Consider the following 20,866-nt stretch of genomic DNA (forward strand, 5'->3'; position numbering starts at 1 on the left):
TCATGGAAATACTGAGATTTTGCTTTACGAATTAATCCTGTGAGTAGGTTACGATAGTTTTTATACACATAAGCATTTTGGTCTGATGGGTTACGTAAATACATTTTGTATAATTTATTCTTATGTCGGATCGATTGTAACAGTCCATTCGTCATCCAACATTTTAATTTCTTGTTTTTGTTTTTTTCTAATACAATTGGAAAATGCTTATCATACAATGCACGAAATTTATTTTGAAAAATATTATAACTATCGTTTGGATCTTCCGCAGCATATACATCCCTCCAGTTGACTTCGTGCAAATTCCTAATTAAGGCCTCAATATTTTTCTGATTTATAATTCTGTGACCTATGTTTACTTTAGATGATTTGACATTAGCAACATTTAACTTTGAAATGGTAAAAACAGGCAAGTGATCGGATACATCACAATACAATAGACCAGTATCATGAAATGAAAATAAGTTATTTGTAAGTATATTATCTATTAAAGTGGCAGATGACTTCGTAATTCGTGTAGGTTTGTCGATTAAGGGGTAGCATGAGTTACTGAATACTATATCGATATTGCTATTATTATTATTAAACTAGAGAGACAAGGCATTTTCTCAATCAGAATTGAACAAAGATTAACACATGTATATAGACACCTTGTGAAAAAAAATATTGTTCATGTATTTATTGTTTTAACTACACCGTAGACTTCAAACATATAAAGGGTTGGCTTTAAATCACTAAGATTGTCAAGATTATTTCCTACCTCCCACTGAAGTTCATGACCTCCAACATGCTCTGGCAGTCACCTGTTTGATTTAAAATCCACCATTATTATTTTTTGTCAAGACAGTTTAGAGAGTTCGTGCAACTTGAGTATATAGAAGGCATTTCTGCATGGATGTTTTATCTTGATTATGCATTCCACGCGCTGGATGCGATCAGATGCACCACCCTGCACGTGATAAAAATACCCATAATTTGTTCTTCTTCTTCTTATTTCTCGTTCTTTTCCGTCATTCTCTTTCTCACTATATATAGTTTCATTATCGCCGCTCCAGATTTTGCTTCATTTCCATTCCCAGCTACTTACCCTTTTATATCGGTCAACTAAATAGATAATGGCATATGTTGACGGGAAAGGAATACTAATTGTGATGGTTTTATATGTTTGAAAAAAGGAATCACGATGGTTTTAGCAAAATAAGGTAGTAATGTGCAGTGTTGTCATTATTAATCGCAGAGTCATTATCAAAGGGAAGTGAAAACTGAAGAAAAGATATTGCAATCCGTGCATAGGGTAAATAAACGCCCTTTTCTGCATGGCCTAGAGTTGAATATTAGTCGAATTTTGTTATCCTTTTTTTCTATTTTTTTAAATTTCAATCCTCATGTTTTTGTACCATTGTTCCACAACTAAATTTACTCTTCTTTCATTTAATTATATGTCTACTTTTAGTCTAGTCTGTCTTTGTCATTTCCTTGTATGTTTTCTTTTTCATTTACCTGTTGATCATGTTGATGTTATTATTCCAAGTTAATCTATACGCAAATGATGGATTGTTCTATCAGGATAATCTTAACTTAGCCTTAAATGAAAACAGTGAAGATTATTTTTTTTTTTTACATTAGGTGGGAGACGATTCCATAAGACAGGACCACTAAATGTGTTTTTTCTTCTTCAGAAAAGAAGTCATAACTAGAGGAAAATGACTTGCATTTCTTGTAGCATACAGTACATACAAATGGATGAAGGAGTTAACGACATAAAAGATCATAAAAGACATTTCGGCAAGTTATTGTGTTTGTATTAAAACATGAACTGACCAAGCTGTATGACATTACATAAAATTCAAATTTAAAATTTTCAGCTCTTTATTGATAGAGGTGCAGTGTGGGCACGGTAGGATGATTTAGTTATCAAACTCAGAGCTTTCTAATGAAGGATTAGCGACCTATTCAAGAAGGTAACTGAGCACTTTCCCAAAACAATATTTTTATAAATTCATATAATATAAGATAAGTATGGAAACAACAGGGTATTGTAGAGATTATGTAATAATCGTTGGTGAAATCACATTTATACGGCACGAAGTCACCAGATACACTAGATATCTTAGAAGCAACTAATTACATGGCTTTTCCAGTTAGATCTAGTATGAACAAATATTGTAAACTGTATATATAACATGTACGTTCATAATTACAGTAACAGTTCACATACTAAAATAATGTGGTACAAAAATTCGATATTCAGCATTCTGATTTGCGTAACCAACTTTTTTTCACAATGGGGGAGGGGGCAGCGCAAATGGATATGCCGCCTAAACTACAGCCCGTTAAAAATATGATATGGGGAATACCACCCACTTGGCTATATATAAACTATAATATACATTATTTTCAGGCTCATTATTACCTGCCGTTACAGTATAACAAATGTGAATAAATGGTACAGTATGATAAAAAGCATTCTGAGCACGTTAGTATGAATCTCACGTGGCATGGGCATAATGAGGTAATTCCGAGATACCCTCGAATCGACAAGCGATTTATGACGGGTGATTGAACTCGCTCTTTGGATTGTCCCACCTGTAGAAAACGATGTATGTAGGTTGGTGATTCTCGCGCTCTTCGCTCAACCTTCTTCACAAAGTGAAGGCGTGGTTATAAAAGAAATTAGTTACATTTTGACACGGACGCCATCAATATAGCACAGACTTCAGTAGTAATGTTCTCCAGTCGATTTCTTTTGTTTTTCTTTCTTGTCTTCCATGTTCTTCTTCTTCTTCTTAATCCTCCTTCTTCTTCTTCTCCTCCTTCTCCTCCTCCTCCTTCTTCTTCTTTTTCTTCTTCCTCTCCTCTTCCTCTTCTTCTTCTTCTTCTTCTTTTTTCTTCTTCTTCCTCTTCTTCTTCTTTTTTCTTCTTCTTCCTCTTCATCTTCTTCTTCTTCTTCTTCTTCTTCTTCTCCTTCTTCTTCTTCTTCTTCTTCTTCTTCTTCTTTTTCCTCTTCTTCTTCTTTTTCTTCTTCTTTTTCTTCATCATAATATTGGATATACTTCCTGTGATTATTTCTCTTAACATGGTCCTAAGAAATAATCGGTTGAATAATACTAATGACTTACGGGATTTTATATTTCGTTATAAACACTTCAGCTACATCCACTGAACAAAATGATATTTCACCATTTCGAAACCCTCAATACAGCTCAAGTGACCACGACCATCATCATCATCATTATCATCATCATCATCATCATCATCACCATCATCATCATCATCATCTTCAGCATTATCAACTTCTAGGAAATTTAATAAAACCGCTTTTAAAAAAATGAAAAATAAAGAAAAGGTATAGTGCTTTAAAGGGACTAATTGGTAACATTGTTTAGATGAGAGATAGTGGTGCTAAGGTAGTGACTTCAATGCTAGATGTACAATTAAAGATAATCTGAAAATATGAGTGAAAACGGACCATTATCCTGTTATCCATGGTACAAATAGGGAATTGACTGATCTAATCAATCCCTTAATTCTCCCAAATATATTATTACAATTTAATTACATTTTCGGTGAATGTAAGTCGTCACAAGCAAGAAGATGGCTCTACATTCCATTCCAGACATAAGTGTTGACAGATTTTTATAGCCTGTTTGATGTCTTTTTTCATGGAAAAACGGTTGGGAAAATTCAAAAATGGTTGGGAGAATTCACTGTTAGTCACTGTTAGAGGGTGTCATACATTGACATTGAAGAAAATCATAGATATCTTCGTGGTTTGAGAATTCTGTCAGGATTTTTTGCATGTCAGAGGGTTACAGTAGAAGGAATATAGTAAGTAACATTTCATACAAAATTTAAGCAATTTTTTCATCAACCTTCAACAATGTTACCGAGTCACTTTAAATGCAAATTCAATTTTGTCATTTGATTATGCACAACCTGCATGAAACCGCAAATCACAATTAATATTATGAATCGGGCGCTTTTTATCTTGCGGGTATAATTATGCATACAATTCAAACCATAGATCATTAAAAGGTGTTGTTTTTTTGCGGTATTTTAACATCCGGTCCAGATAACATGCGCAAAATAATAGATCCACGTTACGTGTATTTAGAGCCAGATGGGCGTTAATTCTTTGTCAGACTTTAATATTGTCATTTCTGTTACAAATTGTGTTTTAATACTGCAATTATAACATTCAAGAACTCTGATGAATACTCGAATGTAATGATTTATGCTATACCCCCTCTTCTTTAGACCTCCCCCTCTCCCCATCTCTCGCAACCCTTCTCTCGATGTCCGTTCCTCTAGCTTTGTCTCCGTCTTCTTGTGTCCTTGTCTCCCCATCTCTCTTTCTTTCCTCTCTGTTCCTTCCTCTTGCTGCCTCTCCATTTATCCCTCCCTCCGTCATATATTTCCTCTATAATCTGCATTTACCTATTTCCCAATCTCCCTCCAATCCATACCACCCTGATCCCTCCCCCCTCTCCCACTCTATCTCTCTCTCTCTCTCTCTCTCTCTCTCTCTCTCTCTCTCTCTCTCTTTCTATTTCTATCTTTGTTTCTCATTCTATCTCGATTCTCGGTCCCCTATACTCTCTATCTCTTCTCTTCTCTTCTTCCTAACTCGCATCCCTTTCCGATCCTCTTTTCGCTCCTTCTTGCCTCTTCGTACTCTCCCTCTCTCGAGATTTAGTTGGATTATTATTTTCCTATCAAGAGGTCATCTAGACCATGACTTCTCTGCATCGCTAATGACAAAGGGCTTTTAATATGGGACCCCTAAAAGATCAGATCCAAAAGAGGAGAGGGGGGTGGACGGCTGATGCTGTTTTCCAACCTACAAATCGTCTCAGCAGCCAACTCTTCATTAGGCACGCTTGGGCGCCCCCCTCCAGCCGATTACGTCTCGCTCTGAGAGCCGTATGAGAGCATAAATAGCTATTGCTACCAATAATCGTTCCACAACCCTCTGAAAAATTAAGGGTCACTCAATAATGTCATATTCTTTTTTTATGAGGTATCATGCACAGAGGACTATAGCATTCATGTTCTGCGTAATGCTCTCTCGATCAAGCCCACGATGTTGCCATCTTTATCGTAAATATGACATTGTTTTCAATTATTTATGATTGACTTTGGATAGAGAATTAAGAGAGGAACAAAAGAAACTCCTCTCAAAACGCAATACCATAAACATGAAAGATATATACAGACCACTTACTATTTAATAAAGCAATTACAACCAGACAATGTAGAGACGAGCATTGTGTCTTCGCTATAATTGTGCAGTATTTCTTAAGAGAGACATAGATGGATCAAGAGGGGACAGAAACGACCGCCCCCCCCCCCCTTGAAGAAAAAAATATTGAATACTGTCTTGTTTGGCTGAAAAGTTACATTCTAGAGTAAAACTACTAAATGCCCGAAATCACGTACATTTATTTATGCTAATCATTTTTAGTATCGGGGAATCTGTTGTTGACACCCCCCCCCCCCCTCCCGTAGCTGTTGGCCCTAAACTGAAATGGGGGGGGGGGGCTCCTGGAATTTTTGAAATCCTATATCATTGGAAAGGAATATTATGTCATGAGTTTTGTTGCTGCTGTTCAATCTCCAGCCCCCCATAAAAGTAATGTCGATTCAAAAAATTAAAAAAAAAAAAAAGAAATTCGAATATATTATTATTGTCGTATTCATAATGCTTAGATGCATGCTCAATGTATCTGCACAGAATGATATATTAGAATTCATGTCTCTCTCATGGGCGTTCTGCTCATCTAAGCATGCCGGTCATTATGATTGGGTGCCAACAGAGGCACATTATTATATTCATGATTATTGATATTTTTCAGCCGCCCCCTCCCCTCACGTCCTATTTTCTTTTCTTGGTCTCCCATAATAATTGTATGCAGGAAGATTGACGGCTTTCAGCAATTTTCGATATCAACTTTATGCTATGATGGCCATAATAATATTTATTGGAATGATAATTTAAAAAAAATACATTTCTCTCTCTCTCTCTCTCTCTCTCTCTCTCTCTCTCTCTCTCTCTCTCTCTCTCTCTCTCTCTCTCTCTATCTATCTCTATCTATCTTATATTTCCATCTTTCTGTATTTCTTTCCAGTCTGTATGTCTCTCTCTCTCTCTCTCTCTCTCTCTCTCTCTCTATCTCTATCTATCTTATATTTTCATCTTTTTTTCTTTCTTTCTTTCCGGTAATTATCTGCATCCTGGACCTTTTCCTCTTTTGTGTATCCCCATGGCGCCTTTTTTTCTCTGCTAATTACCATCTCAAATACCGTTTTACCACCCTACGATCTCAATCCTTCTTATAAATTATGCCCGCCCTCGCATCGCCCTCGCCTGACTCTCAAATAGCGCCAATTAAAGAGGTAACAGGGGGCAGGGGATGCATGGGTAAGCCCGAGGTGTCTAAAGGGGTGTTAAACGGGTGTTGGTGTCCATGACCGGAGGTGTCGGGAATTGGAAACGGTTACACCTACTACCCCCGCCTGAAAATGGCAGTGTCCTTACCCTTGCTATATACTCGCCACTTTCATAACTCCGATGCTAAATGCCCTATAACACAATGCTCATGTGACAATGGTTCCACGGTGAATATCCTACACAACACTCTAAAATTCTCAACAGTTAAATCGGCATTCATGACGGCCGAGGAGTGACAAAGTTGTCAAAATCGTAGGCCTATTTTCGCATTTTTAACAAGCTATGCAAGATGTCACCCTTCAAAACCACTTCACCTGAAAAAAAACTCGTATACGTTGACATAATTGTACGCTAAAATGTTGTTAATAGATAAGTATATTCGGTTGAAGATTTACATTTGCAACTTGTTTCCATTTTTCTTGAATACTCTATTTTCGTAAAATAATTTTGAAAATGTTTTTTGTTAAGTATGAATATCTCCGGTTCCATTCAGACCATACCCATTATTGATGTTATAATACTTATTTACGCGTTGCAAAAAATATGACTTTATTATTATGTACACTGCTTTGCATAATTGAAATGATGTCTATGTCGTTGATGAATAAAATATTACGTTAATGTAACTGTCTAAAACATAACTGGCAAATGGTGGCCAGACACGTTAATCAAATTGGAACTGAAATGTATGTATTTTCTCCATGTGCACAGTTAAATCAAATACAATTAACCCTGATTACAAGATTCCAGATTTATCATTACGTATTTTTATGATGGACACGTTATACCCAGTAATTCTAATCTAAGATTATGGGTATGGGGTATGTCGAATAGATATTTGAATCTTTCTGCTAATGTGAACGAGACCCCTGTTTTATGGAACACACGTTTTTGTGTGAACGGGGCCCCTGGTTTTATGAAAAAGGTAGGCCACGTTGTACGAGATGTTAGCTTGGTCCAAAGTCTCGCTCAAGAAAAGAAGTTAAAACGAGGTATAAGTTGGTGTTTTTCTTCCTTTTTAAGAAACGTACACTATTTATGTGAACAGGACCCGTCTGGTTTTATGGGACACAAGTCGTGCTTTTTATGTGAATAGGGCCTTTTATTTCATGGAACACATGCTGTTCTTGTGAACTGAGCTTTGGTTTTTATAGAATAAAAACCTTTCATGTGAACACGGCCGGTCTGGTTTTATGGAACATAATATATTCTTTTTCTGTGAATAGGGCCCCTTATTTTCATGAAACACCCACTGTTTGTGTAAACGAGGCTGGTTTTATGGAACACGCGACGCCACCACAACCATCTATCAACTTTCTCGTTAGCAATGGAAATCGTCCAAAATGATCTGTTTGTCATCGTCAGTCACATTAACCCAGAAACATGGTCATCCAAAAATTCCAAATGAAATAAATCATGTTCTAATGTGATCAAGAGCGAAGATCGAGGGATATATTTGAGAGAGAGAGAGAGAGAGAGAGAGAGAGAGAGAGAGAGAGAGAGAAGAAGAGAGTTCGATTTGATTATGTTGCCGATTTACGACAAACGGAAGCGATGATCAGATTAGTGATCTCCTTTATAGCACCATGAGCGAAGTTGAGTTACACACTAAGCATACTGATGGAGCCACGTTTCGCTGTTACTATCCAACAAAGTAAAAAAAATATGCATACATTCACTTTTTTCAACACAATAAAACAACTTTTAGTTATATTTGGCATATTAAAGTTTATTAAACATTGTTAGCCTTGGCAGAGAAAGCTCGGTGCACCCCCCCCCCCCCCCACTATTTGGTGTCAAATCCCATAGTAGCTTTAAGGTGTTATGAGCCCGCCCCCCCCCCCCTCCCGCTCGTAACAAAAGAAAAAGGTCTACCCGTATTAACTTTACACACCAGACTTATGCTGAAAGGGGGGGGGGGTGCTGGGAACACGCATGTGCGTACCTTTTAATAACACTGAGTGGGGGGGGGGGCGGGGTTATGAGACCATGTCCTGCGATCTGATTTTCGAAAAATCTTAATATTAGATATAGGAAATCTCAACAAACATTATCTTCCTGATTAAGCCATCTAAATAATGATAAAGATATCGACAATCTAATCTAATAGTCAAATTTAAAGCCGAATCGGCCTCAAAGAGTGCTTTTAATATTGCATTAGCATTGCATGTTTTCTTATTATAGCCCATTGAGACCCTTCTCATTCATCATGTTGCTTGGGGATATCTGACATAGCAACTGCTTGAAATGAATTTTGTGAGTGGGCATTGTATAAAAAAAAACATTCGATGCTATATTGTGAACAGGTGAGGACGTACCATTGTCTTTTGTTCGGTCTCCTTTTGTTCATCTAGCTGACTGATGAATGACCCGCATGATGTCACAAAAGTCATTTGCTTTTGGAGGTGTTTTCTTAGGGGTGGAGCTTATAGTGCGGTATGGTAGGTATTCCCGTAGGATTTTATTGCCAAAGTTGATTTTTTTTTTTGTTGTTGTTGCTGTTTTGGCTCCAAAAGGGTCATAATTGGCCAAAAATGATGGGGTTCAAATTTTCAGACCCCTCCTTCATGTCCTGGGGGGGGGGGGGTCCACATTGGGCGCCAACGTGCAATAGGGAAATTTGGTGTATTTTCAATTTCTGATAGCTGGACCCCAATGAATCCAAAAATGCAAAAACAAAATCAACTTTGGCACAAAAATCCTACGGGAGCTGTTTCAGTGACATACCGTACCACACTATTAGAAGATAGAACAAAAGTAATCAAAAAAAATAATATAAAATGTATGACATAAATGTACCTCCAAAAGATATGTGATGTATACATTATTATTGATCAATAAAATCAACATGAATTTGTAATTTAGTCACCCTTTGACGTGACAGTAGCATAATTATTGTAAACAACCAGAAACGTTATCATTTACAGACCAACTATAGGTTTGGAGGTTACAGCAGTCACAGTAGGTTGCTGCGAGCTGCAGAGAGAGAGAGAGAAAGAGAAAGGGGGAGAGATGGGAGATGTGACAGCGAAAAATAAGAGGCGGCAAAGGGCAGACAGGGATAGACGTGTCGATAAAGACACACAGGAGCACTATTGTATTCAAAATTAATGTAGGAAACTACAATATATTTTGAAGACGAAATAATTCTGGTGTATAACATTACCAAGTATAACACTTAATATGCCAATACAAGCCGTCACTTGAATACATTAATGTTAACCTTTTTAACGATTCAATGGCAATGTTCGTTATTGTCTGTATCTACAAGTGAATTGATAACTTTTAGAAAAGATATGGAAACCGTTTTGTTTCAAATTATCCTCCTTTCGTCGTATTAGCGAATAAAGCTTAAGGGGATGTTGAATCCCCTTTACTTTGTAGAAACTTTGTTTTTACTGAGTAATTTGTTTGTCACAATTTTGCGAGCTTATCACGCGTTATGCCGCTGTTTTTGATATGGCTTCAAAAACTCTGTTCGTGAATGTCTTGATCATTGTAACGACCGCAAGCGTGATGGGTTTCTATTAACGACTTGTACAAATTCGTCTCTTATTAGAATGCCCAAACTAGTTCGCGAAATTGTCTGACTGTTGTCATGGGAATAGAGTACAGGGAGACACAGTCATTAATTAACTCAAATTGGCGTTTTTATGAAAGAGTCTGGATACTTCTAACAGCTCTCTACTATAATCATTAGCACCATCAACGTACTCCGGTGGTACTGACGTAGGGAAATGTATAAATATTTAAATAGTATTCCGGGTAGAAGACAATGTTAATCTGCCGTAAAGAAAATAATTATACTTATTTTGTTTTTCAGTGCGAATAAGAACGGTATTTATGAATAATGGGTTTCCGGTTAGAGAGCCTTATCGAACATCATTCTTGTGTCATGTGTCGTTATCTATTGGAAATTGAGTAGGTGTACCTTAATGTATTGTGAAAAAGTGTGACTGCTAGATAACGGCCCATCTAAAATGTGATGACTTTTTCTTTTCATTTTCTTTTCTTTTTGCTTGCCGGTTTTTTCCTTTGGAACCCCCCCCCCCAATCCCCCGTTTCAAAATGCTGGATCCACCCCTGAGTTTATGAAAAGACTAATCGTCGATTTGGTATGTCTGTTGCGAGGGGGGCACTCGAAGGGGAAGAGGGGGAAATCTCTTTCAGGGGTTGGGCAATTCAAAAAGAAATTTTGGGGCCTGGAGTGGTCCTCGAAAAAGGGCGACCCTCTGCTTATCGAAGCCGGTGAAGTGATTCCTGAGAGACGAGTTCAGGTCGTATTACTACAAGCTTGGAGCTGTGAAGGGGAGAGGTAAGAGTGAGGTCTTAAGAATTCTCACTATGAAGCCCCGGGGCAAATAATATACAGTGCGTCCCAGAAAAAACGAAACCGAGAAGTATCGATGTTTTATCATAACTTAATCACAACCATTAATGAATGATACATATTTGGAAAGCTTAGAGTCTCCTCTTTCAGTTGATGCTACTCAGATGATGCATATTTCATGCATGAGTGATTAAAAGCAATTTGAAGGAAGGAAACCAAAAAGACATTTGGCGGAATGTATCTGAATTTCGAAGAAAATGCACATTTCTAGAAAGTCGAGTTTCTGCCCTTTCATATGATACCTCAATCAGGAAAAATGAGCGAGGAATAACAAAGTTCTGTTTGTTTAAAGTAGCCCTTACATTTTCATAATTTTAACAAACGAATTCGTTTTCACTGGGTGCCTGCCGTAGCAAAAAGCAGATTTGACAAAAGATTTAACTCCGTTTCGTTGACAATCAGCCATGTATGAAGACTCTCGTCTACGGCTGATTGTCAACGAAACGGAGTTAAGTCTTTTGTTAATTTCGTTTATTGATACGGCGGGCCGCGAGCCAGTGAAAACGAATTCGTTTAATAAAATTATGGAAATGCAAGCACTACTTTAAACAAACAGAACTTTGTCATTCCTCGCTCATTTTTCCTGATTGAGGTGTCATATGAAAGGGTAGAAACTCAACTTTCTAGAAATGTGCATTTTTCTTCGAAATTCAGATACCGCCCGCCAAATGTCTTTTTGGTTTCCTTCCTTCAAATTGCTTTTAATCACTCATGCGTGAAATATGCATCATCTGAGTAGCATCACATGAAAGAGGAGACTCTAAACTTTCCAAATATGTATCATTCATTAATCATAGTTGTGATTAAGTTATGATAGAACATCGATACTTCTCGGTTTCGTTTTTTTCTGGGACGCACTGTATATAGATAATGCAAGAGAGATGGAAAGAGAGCCATATACATTGGAGGAGAGAAAGAGAGAGAGAGGGGGGGAGGGAGAGACAAACAGATAGACAGGCAGACACAGACAAAGAGAGGGACAGAGGGGAGGAAGAGACAAACAGATAGACAGGCAGACAAAGACAAAGAGAGGGACAGAGGGGGACAGAGAGAGAAAGAAAGAGAGGAAAGTGAAGACAGATGGAGAGAAACAGACATAATTATAAGTATAGGTGGGGGAGCTAAAAGAGAAAGTTAAAATGGTTGTGTACTTGACTGCCTTTGCCTATTATGTTATCACGCTTACCTGAAATTTTGTTTATGTTACTGGTTACCATTAGCCAACTTAAATGCACTATTAAAATGTCCTTCCCTTTTCACATGACATACATAGTAAACAAATACTAAGAAAACGATGAATAAAAATAAAATTAAAACAATACTAGTATCTGCATGAAAGACGCTGTCCATTTCATTATTTCAACGTCACAGATTGTGTTTCGGGTTCACTTTTGATTTTGGGGTTCACCAATAATTTCTGTCTTCGATGAGACATGGGGGATAAAAAGAGAGAGTGAGAGAGAGAAAAAAAACAGAAAGAGGGACATGCAGAGAGACAGGGAAACAAGGAGAGGGAGAGAGAAAGAGAGAGAGAGAGAAAGAAAGAGATAGGGAAAGAGAGAATAGAATAGAATAAAATAAAATAGAACATAATCATTTATTGTCTTCTTCCAAAATAAAAGAAGAAACTTTCTATCCAGGTGAATCATAAAATTACACAACTTATACAAAAGAGAGAGATAGAGAGAGAAAGAGAGAGAGAGGGAGAGAGAGAGAGTGGGGCGGACGCAGGGCATGGGGCAGAGAGAGACAGAGATAGATAGAGAATGCTATCTCCTGTAATATTCCTTCTTTGTTAATACATGACTACGGCATTTGCATCCCGCTCAGATCGAAGACGGTTGATGAGAAATCCTCGTTTTCTCGCCCATTCATCCGTAGCGGTATCAGCTGTTTCGACAATACCCCTAATCAAATCTGAGATTTGCTAATAATAGTTCCCATTTGCTAATAATAGTTCCCATTCATGGTCAGGTTCATCCACCCTTAAAAGAGACAAAGGCGACGACCAATATAGCTTTTCATAATATATTATAAGGTTTTACTTTGTATATATATCTATACACACACTCTCTCTCTCTCTCTTTCTCTAAATTATCATAGAAATTATAGAGCTGCACTTTCATGAGTATACATCGTTTAGTAACATATTTATGCCATACCCTTTCAACACAAACTCACAGTTAGAGATATCGTTATCATTGCTGATGATAATGTGGCCTTAACTTGAAAATGCATGGGGAAATAAATAAAAATAAATGTAATGTACGATAATGTAAGTTAAAGTCGGATATGCATTTTAAACAACTATATTATCAAAATTAATAAAAACGCGAAGAGTCAAACTTACAAGATAAATATGTTACGTTAAAAGAATAATTCTTATTGTTCCATTACCACTACTTGAAAAACACGAATGTAGTGATATATGCATGAGCTTAATCGTGATTAAGAGTAATGAATAGGGCCTTAAAATTCTAAAGGACATCAAAGAAATTATTCGTATTCAGTTTATGAAAAATGAACCGAAGTTGATTTTTTAAAAAGACAAAGGGGGTAAGTAACTTGCTAAATAAAAATGCATTGAATTTACAGCAACTCGTGTTGAAGTAATACGCCTACTCTGAATGCTTTACACATCATGATGTACAAATTTACAGAATAGATATCTAGATGCTATTTTATGATAGGGACTCGCGTGCAAGCCATTTGGATCTGTGGTCGTGTTTTCAACGCGTGAAGAAATTGTCGTCTTTCTAGTAACCATGTTTGCCAACTTGCCATATACTGTATAATACATGCATGCATGTTCATACACTATTTAATAATGAGAAAAGGTGATAAATTTGGCAACAGATGCGGTACTAGGTCGGTTTTTCAATCAAATCGGCAACGGTTCATTGGGAGGTAATTGGAGCCCGCCCTCTTGGGTCAATGACCTTAAAATGTCTTTCAGCTTGGTGGAATCAGGGAGATGTGAGTTTCATCTCCCTGGTGAAATGATGGAAAGCTGCTATTTATATCAGACTTCACACAGCAGAATGCTGATAGTTCTCTTTAATTATAAATGGCTGTAAATGTAACATCAACATTAGCAAACTGTATCCATGTATTCCAAGATAGTATGTAAATAAATATCATTTACCATTTAACATGACATTATTTAACATCGAAAGGGTTAACTCGACATTAATTTTAACCAATGACCGATTTCATATATATACATGACTCCTACATTCTGAAGCCTTATTTTCACTTCATGATATTGTTTCACGGGTAGAAATATATAAAGATTAGACATTGTCTAATGTCTATGAACCTGTCTATTCATTAGGCCTATGATATTTCCGTCAAACCAAGAGCCATTAAATTCTGGAGAGAAATCCTTCTTCGGTCCCTAAATCATATCTATAATTCATATAGTTAAGAGTCACTGCAAATGTACTAATAAAGAGAAATTTCAACTATTTTAAATTATTGATTTCCATCACTATGCAGCCAAAAGAGGGGGGGGGGGCAAAGGAAAAAATAGTTTACACAACGAAGTGCGAAATTATTCGGGAGCTTGCAAGAAATGAGTACTTGCTTTTTTGAACAACACTTGCAGATAATCGAAATCAAGCAAAGTAATAATGATTGTCGTTACAGTTTTGAACTTTTTTAATACGTTTTTCGAGAATGCGATCAGTATTCACAGAATTGGAAATAAAATTATTTTCCAGTTCTGTGGATTTACTTCATTCATGCAAGCAACACAAACTCAAGTTGATAGATGGCGCTCTATCAAATAAAATTGTTAACAGTCGGAGAGGCATGTTTCTAAAAAAATATAGCCGAGGAAGCTTACTTCCACCCATTGGTATAGAGTACCGTATGCAATAGGTAGGGTTAGGGTTAGCCTTAATGTTAGAGTTTGGTTTAGTGTTAGGGTTGGAATCATTTTTGTTTAAACATGCCTCTGCGACTGATTAAATAATACCTACCACAAGTACCAATCATAATTTATATGAAAATGGTCCCTTATGTTCTAAAAATCCGACAGTTGTTATTAAGGGCTTTCGGAATATATTACCTTTGATATTCGTCAGTAAAATACGACTGATTAATTAATGCCTACCAATCATTATTCATATGAAATGGTACCGCATGTTCTCAAAATCTGATGGTTGTTTGGGGGGCTTTTGGAATATATTGCCATTGATATTCGTCAGTAAAATAAGATTTAAGTATTGTTATGTTGTACACCCGAGTATTTTTACTTTTCCCTCATGTTTTCTGTAAGAATAATTATATATTTTTTTAATTACTATTTTCATATCTCTTTTCATTCTAACAGCCTTATCTAACCTCTTCTCATGCATTTTCTTCTCCTCAGACACCATTCGTATTTCGTTAATTTCCTTCTTTCTTCTTCTGTTTCCATTCCCTTAGCATTGTCTTCAATTATTACTTCCTTTGGTAGTAATATTAGCATTTTCTCGGTACAAGGAGAAAGCATTTTATATATTAAATTTGAAAAGAGGAAAATATTATCATTTTCTCAGTAAAAGGAAAAAACATTTTCTATATCAAATTTGAAAAGAAGAAAAGTCAGATGAGATACGCTGTGTATTGATTACAACACCCGTTAAGACCCATATCAGCATGTTGTTTAAATATTGTTTGATAATATCTGGGTATGTGTGAAAAGAATCAACTAAATCAAAAAGTGGATTGACATAAATTTGGACAGCTTATCGGCTCTCCGCTCTTTTACGTTAAACGGAAAAACAAAGAAACAAATAAACTAACAAATAATACTTTTATGGAGAAAAAAGAGAAAGAGAAAGCGGAAAAGAAAATACTGAAATGGAAGAAGAGGAGGGGGAAAAAAGGAGGAGAAGAAGAAGAAAAAGAAGAAGAACAACAACAACAGCAAGAAGTAAAAGGAGAAGAAGAATAAATCTCATTGGAGAATTCTTGATCATCAAAATAACTTATGCATTTAAACAAACAAAATGTTTGTCTGAAAAAGTGTTTGTGTGAAATTGAGACTCAAATCGAAAAGCCTCATTTTCCATCAACTCTCTCCTATACCTCTTCGAAATGAAGCCTATACCTTTAAGGACTAATCATCATTTATGATATCAAATTACACCGATGATTGATGCTAATACCCTGCATGTTCGCTTGTTGATGTAATATAAAATCACAGTGATAATCCGTCAATGTTCGTTGGGCTTCCTCCATACAAGGTCATTTTCAATGAGGCCTCACAGCTCAGAGTATGATATGAATCATAATTTTTGCCTTGACTAAACTTACGTACACTCTGCATGCTCTGGATATTTTTAAGTAAAATATACGAATGTGCCTGTCTTCAATATGATGAATGTACATGGGGCCGGGACAATTGAGATTTTGAATGCTCAACACCGGTTCTCACTCGACCTGTGTTTTTATGTTGTAGTTTTTATATTGTAAATGCTTTTTTTCTTCTTCACTGTTTACCTTAATGATGTACATGTTCATTCCTTTTTTATCAAGTGAAATAAATACATTTGAAATTTGAAATTCAATAAAATTACTGTTCATCAGCATTATCTTCCAAGAACATATACAGCTAAAACATTAAGTAGGGGGAAAGTAGTGAGCATGAAATAACACACCCCCGTTTTCTGTATTATATTTGTCTCTCATTATCTCTCTCTGTACCATTGGAAATTATTTCTATATTTTATACAATCATGTATATGCTATGTGTTTACGCATGATCATCTGTAGCTGTCTACTTTTATGTCCCCATCCTATTTTTTTTTTTTTTATCTCTCTCGGTCTTTTTCTGTGTATTCCTCTTTTTTTATCATTCGTTCTAACTATACCACCCCACCCACCCCATCCCACCCATCCCACCCATCCCCCCTCTCTCTCTCTCTCTCTCTCTCTCTCTCTCTTTCGTTCTCTCCCCACTTCCTCCCCTCCCTCCCCTCCCCTCTCCCTCCGCTCCGTTCCCCCTCCCTCCCTCCTTCCCTCCCCATTTCCATCTATATAATTCATACCATGGAGCTTGTGCTACTTTCACCGTGCCACGCATGCAATACTATTTACATATACGTACAAACTGCCGGTGATTATTCACTGTATAATTTTCAATATTATTATCATCTGGCTTCTCATTTTTCATAACGAAATAGTCTTGATCAAAACCAGACTCCCCTTACATGTCTGTCATACTGCGCTAGATTACTGATTAGTCAGGATGATCCCTAGTCTGCCTCGATCCTCAAAACGACTACAAAGAACTCGGAAGTTCCCCCTTCCATAGTCATATTAGCGCTGATTTTGACCTTGTTCTGATTTTGACCTTGGCGAGGGGAAAGTCTATCTCGACCCTGACCGCCCAGTGACAGAGGGGTTGCTGGATTACACGGACATAAAATCTCTTTGCTTTACTACGTGATGTCTATTCTAAAATGTATAGGGGAGGGGGGGGGGGCGTTCAGTTTTAGTTTCAGTTTTATTTTTCATTTCCAACCGAACAGTGATTTCGACAAGAAATCAGATATACAATTCAATATCCAATAATATAATACATTTTACACGGTTCAAAGTTATAAAATAGAAAGTATACATACATATCGAGTATAATAGTTCTTTTTTATTTTTTGGTGAAAAACACTAATCATATACGTATTCATATCAACAGATTTTAAATCAATGTATAGGACCTTCCATTCTATAACGCTATTATCAGATGAGCAATATTTCCTCTTTTCTCTTTTCGACTCTTCTCTCCCCTTTCTCTTTCACCCCAATCACTTTTCCAAATATCTTTATCAACATGTTTTTAATTTTAAAACTTTTCATTTTATTATTTAAAATTTCGATGAAAATATACCTGTCACCCACAAGGCAACAACTGACTTAGCTATGAGATGCAAATATAGATAATTTGCTGACATGATGACATCCTGTATCATATGTATTTCCTTGATGTCATAGTTTAAAGGGTGCAATGATTTCATTTTTTGTATTCATCTAGTTCTTCTATTTACATCATTGTAAATGAGAAATGAAAATGAGAGGTAACTTTTTTCCTCTAAATCCGAAGTACTGAAGCATTTCAATGTATACGTTTAAAGTGCAAAACTTGATATCATATTTTATTCAGGCTCATTCAGTGAACCCTGCATGTAACCCAGTGTGTATGTGACGAAAAATCCCTGTATTCGTTAGTTTATTAGAAAAACAGGATCGGGCGAAGATAAAAACATAGACTCTTATATCACCATTTTAAATCATCAGGTGCGGATCTAGGGGGTTCGGCAGTATGAACCCCCCCCCCCCACCCGGGCGGAAAAGTGAAGAAAAAAAAGGGGGGAAGGGTGGAAAAGAAGTGGAAAAAAGGGGGGAAAGAAGAAGAAAAAAGTAAAACAGTAAAACGGCGCGAAAATCCTGGATCCGCCACTGGGTCAACACCCCCCCCCCCCCTCCCTCCCCCTTGGCAAAAAGCTAGGTCCGCCCCTGATCGTGATATATCCTGACAAAAATCATTTGGATCACTGATCACTACAAATATAACTGAAAACATGTACCACACTATCATACAGAAACAATTTTGTGGATATCTATATACCCTATACCTGTACCAAATAAAGATAACTTCTTTTTCAAAATCAAAATGTAAAAAAAATAAATAGTATAGATTCTATATCTGCGAACATCATGAGTGTGTGGGCCTATATAATATACGGTGCAATGTACCAATATCATGCACCGGGGGGAAAACGCGCGTTTACACTTATAGTTTGTGGTGAGAAAAAACATAATATGATAATCATTGGAACTCACCGATTTAATGATTCCGAATAAAATGTCAAGACGAAGAACACTTAACTGTGGAATTCCATTCTGCAATCTTATCCAAGAGTTGACTTCCAAAGGATGCACGAAAGAACAAATTCGTGAAAATTAATGATCCAATGTTAAAAGGGAGAATACAAAATAGAGAAATAGGCACATCCACTCGCAATATACGTGCTTAGTATTGACAAGTTGCAACATATTTTGCAAGCTTGCAACTGCTCTCGCTTTCTGCCTGTCTGTCTCGAAACATATCTCTCTCTCACTGGTTCGTTACTTCTCTCTCTCTCTCTCTCTCTCTCTCTCTCTCTCTCTCTCTCTCTCTCTCTCTTCTCTCTCTCACTCTGTCTATCTCCCTTTTTTCTTTCTTTCCTGCTGTCCGCCTGTTACAGTGATCAATATATTTATCTTCTGCTATACAAAAGTATATTCTCTCCATCGTTTGAAAAAGAGAAAAAAAAAAAAACTGTTCCTGGCCCCCTACAAATTTAAATTCTTTTCCCCCTTTTCCTATAACATACCCCTTCCCCCCCCCTCTTCTCTCTATCTCCATCTCTCTCTGTCTCTCTCTCTCTCTCTCTCTCTCTCTCTCTCACTCTTTTTCTGTTCCCACACCCTCTCCTCTTTCTCTCTGACTCTCTGTTTAGACCTTTGATCCTTTTTGTATTCATCCTTCTCTCCCCCCCCCCCCCGTACCTCTCTCCCCTACACCTCTCCCCCTCCATTTACACCCCACTGGCTTGCGCCCCTCTCCTTCTTCCCTTTCTCTCCCTCTGTTTCTCGGTTCAGACTGAGGCCGAGAGTTGTTCGAGGTTTGTAATGAGAAAGGTCAGAGGTCGCGTGTACGTTAAACGTCATACTGGTAGGTCTGAAGCACAAGAGAAAAAAGATGAATCACGAAGTTTAAAGGTACTATGTCCCATTTGCAGGCCAAAAAAATGGAAAAATTAAATTCCAAATGCCTTTGAAAGATAATACTAATTTAGAACTTCCCTAAAAAAGGTGGGGCTTGAAAATGTCTTCAAGTGGGAAAATAACGACTATTAGTTGTCAAATCGACTTTAGGGCTATAGAGCCCAAAAGTAACAGTCTTGATTTTCAGACAATATTGTACCGAATGGTCATACGCTTTATGCTGCGCAAAGATTCAATCAGTTTAATCTTGGCCATCACAAGAAGTAGATTATTGATGTAGACAAATGCTCATGTACCCTTTACAACTCTTTTCATGTATGTTATTACCAAAGAAGAAATAAAGCCAGTCAGTCATTCAATAGTGTATGACAGTGAAGTCTAGCAAGTAAACGGATTTCCTTGCATAATTTGAATATGAGGACACTGCTAACGTTTAAATTTCACAGATATAGGACATACATGACATATTCATAATTCCTGCAAAGTTCTACAGAATTTGAGGTTGGCTGCAAAAGGGACATAGTACCTTTAAGACACAGATACGGTGAACCTGTCGTTGCCACATTCCGATGATTTATACAATAATTTAGCCTCTATTTCACTTATCAAGCGATTCTTACTTTTTTGTTTGTAAAATTGTTCAACAGTAAACTTAGCATGTAACTATTATACAATCGGCGTGCAATAATTAGTTTTAAAGAACTTGAAGGTACTCATCTTATGGCGTTTAAACAGGTTATATATTATTTCGCTAAGAATGTGTACATGTACGAAAACACTATCCCTAAAAAATCTAAGAAAAGTGATAGACAATTAGTGAGATTTTGTCTATCTTTTTTTTTAAATAAGAAAATAATATCTTATCTCATCGTATGAGGAATTCGTTTTTCTCTTCGTAACAAAAACTTGTGCAAATTGAAATCCTGATAACTTTTTAAAAGTGATATTACAGGAATTGGATGTTATTACCGCACTCAAGTAGTTTATCACATTTTTCTTTAGCTTTTCGACTGCATGATTAAAAAAACCGGAATATTATTTTTATACATCATTTTGTTCCCCAATAACAATGATACAGTATAACATGACCTCATTTTACCTGTAAACACATCCCAGAATAAGCCAAATGTTACATTTTACATTTTCATGTCTAGAACTAGAACATTTACTAGATATTAAAAAGGGTTAGACAAATTAGAGGAAATGAGAAAAAAAGAAGGGAAAAGAGGAAAGAGTGAGGGAGATAATGATCCCCCCCCCCCCCCGTT

This window comes from Strongylocentrotus purpuratus, unplaced genomic scaffold, assembly GCF_000002235.5.
Source record: "Strongylocentrotus purpuratus isolate Spur 01 unplaced genomic scaffold, Spur_5.0 spur5_scaffold_14, whole genome shotgun sequence".
NCBI classification, from domain to species: domain Eukaryota; kingdom Metazoa; phylum Echinodermata; class Echinoidea; order Camarodonta; family Strongylocentrotidae; genus Strongylocentrotus; species Strongylocentrotus purpuratus.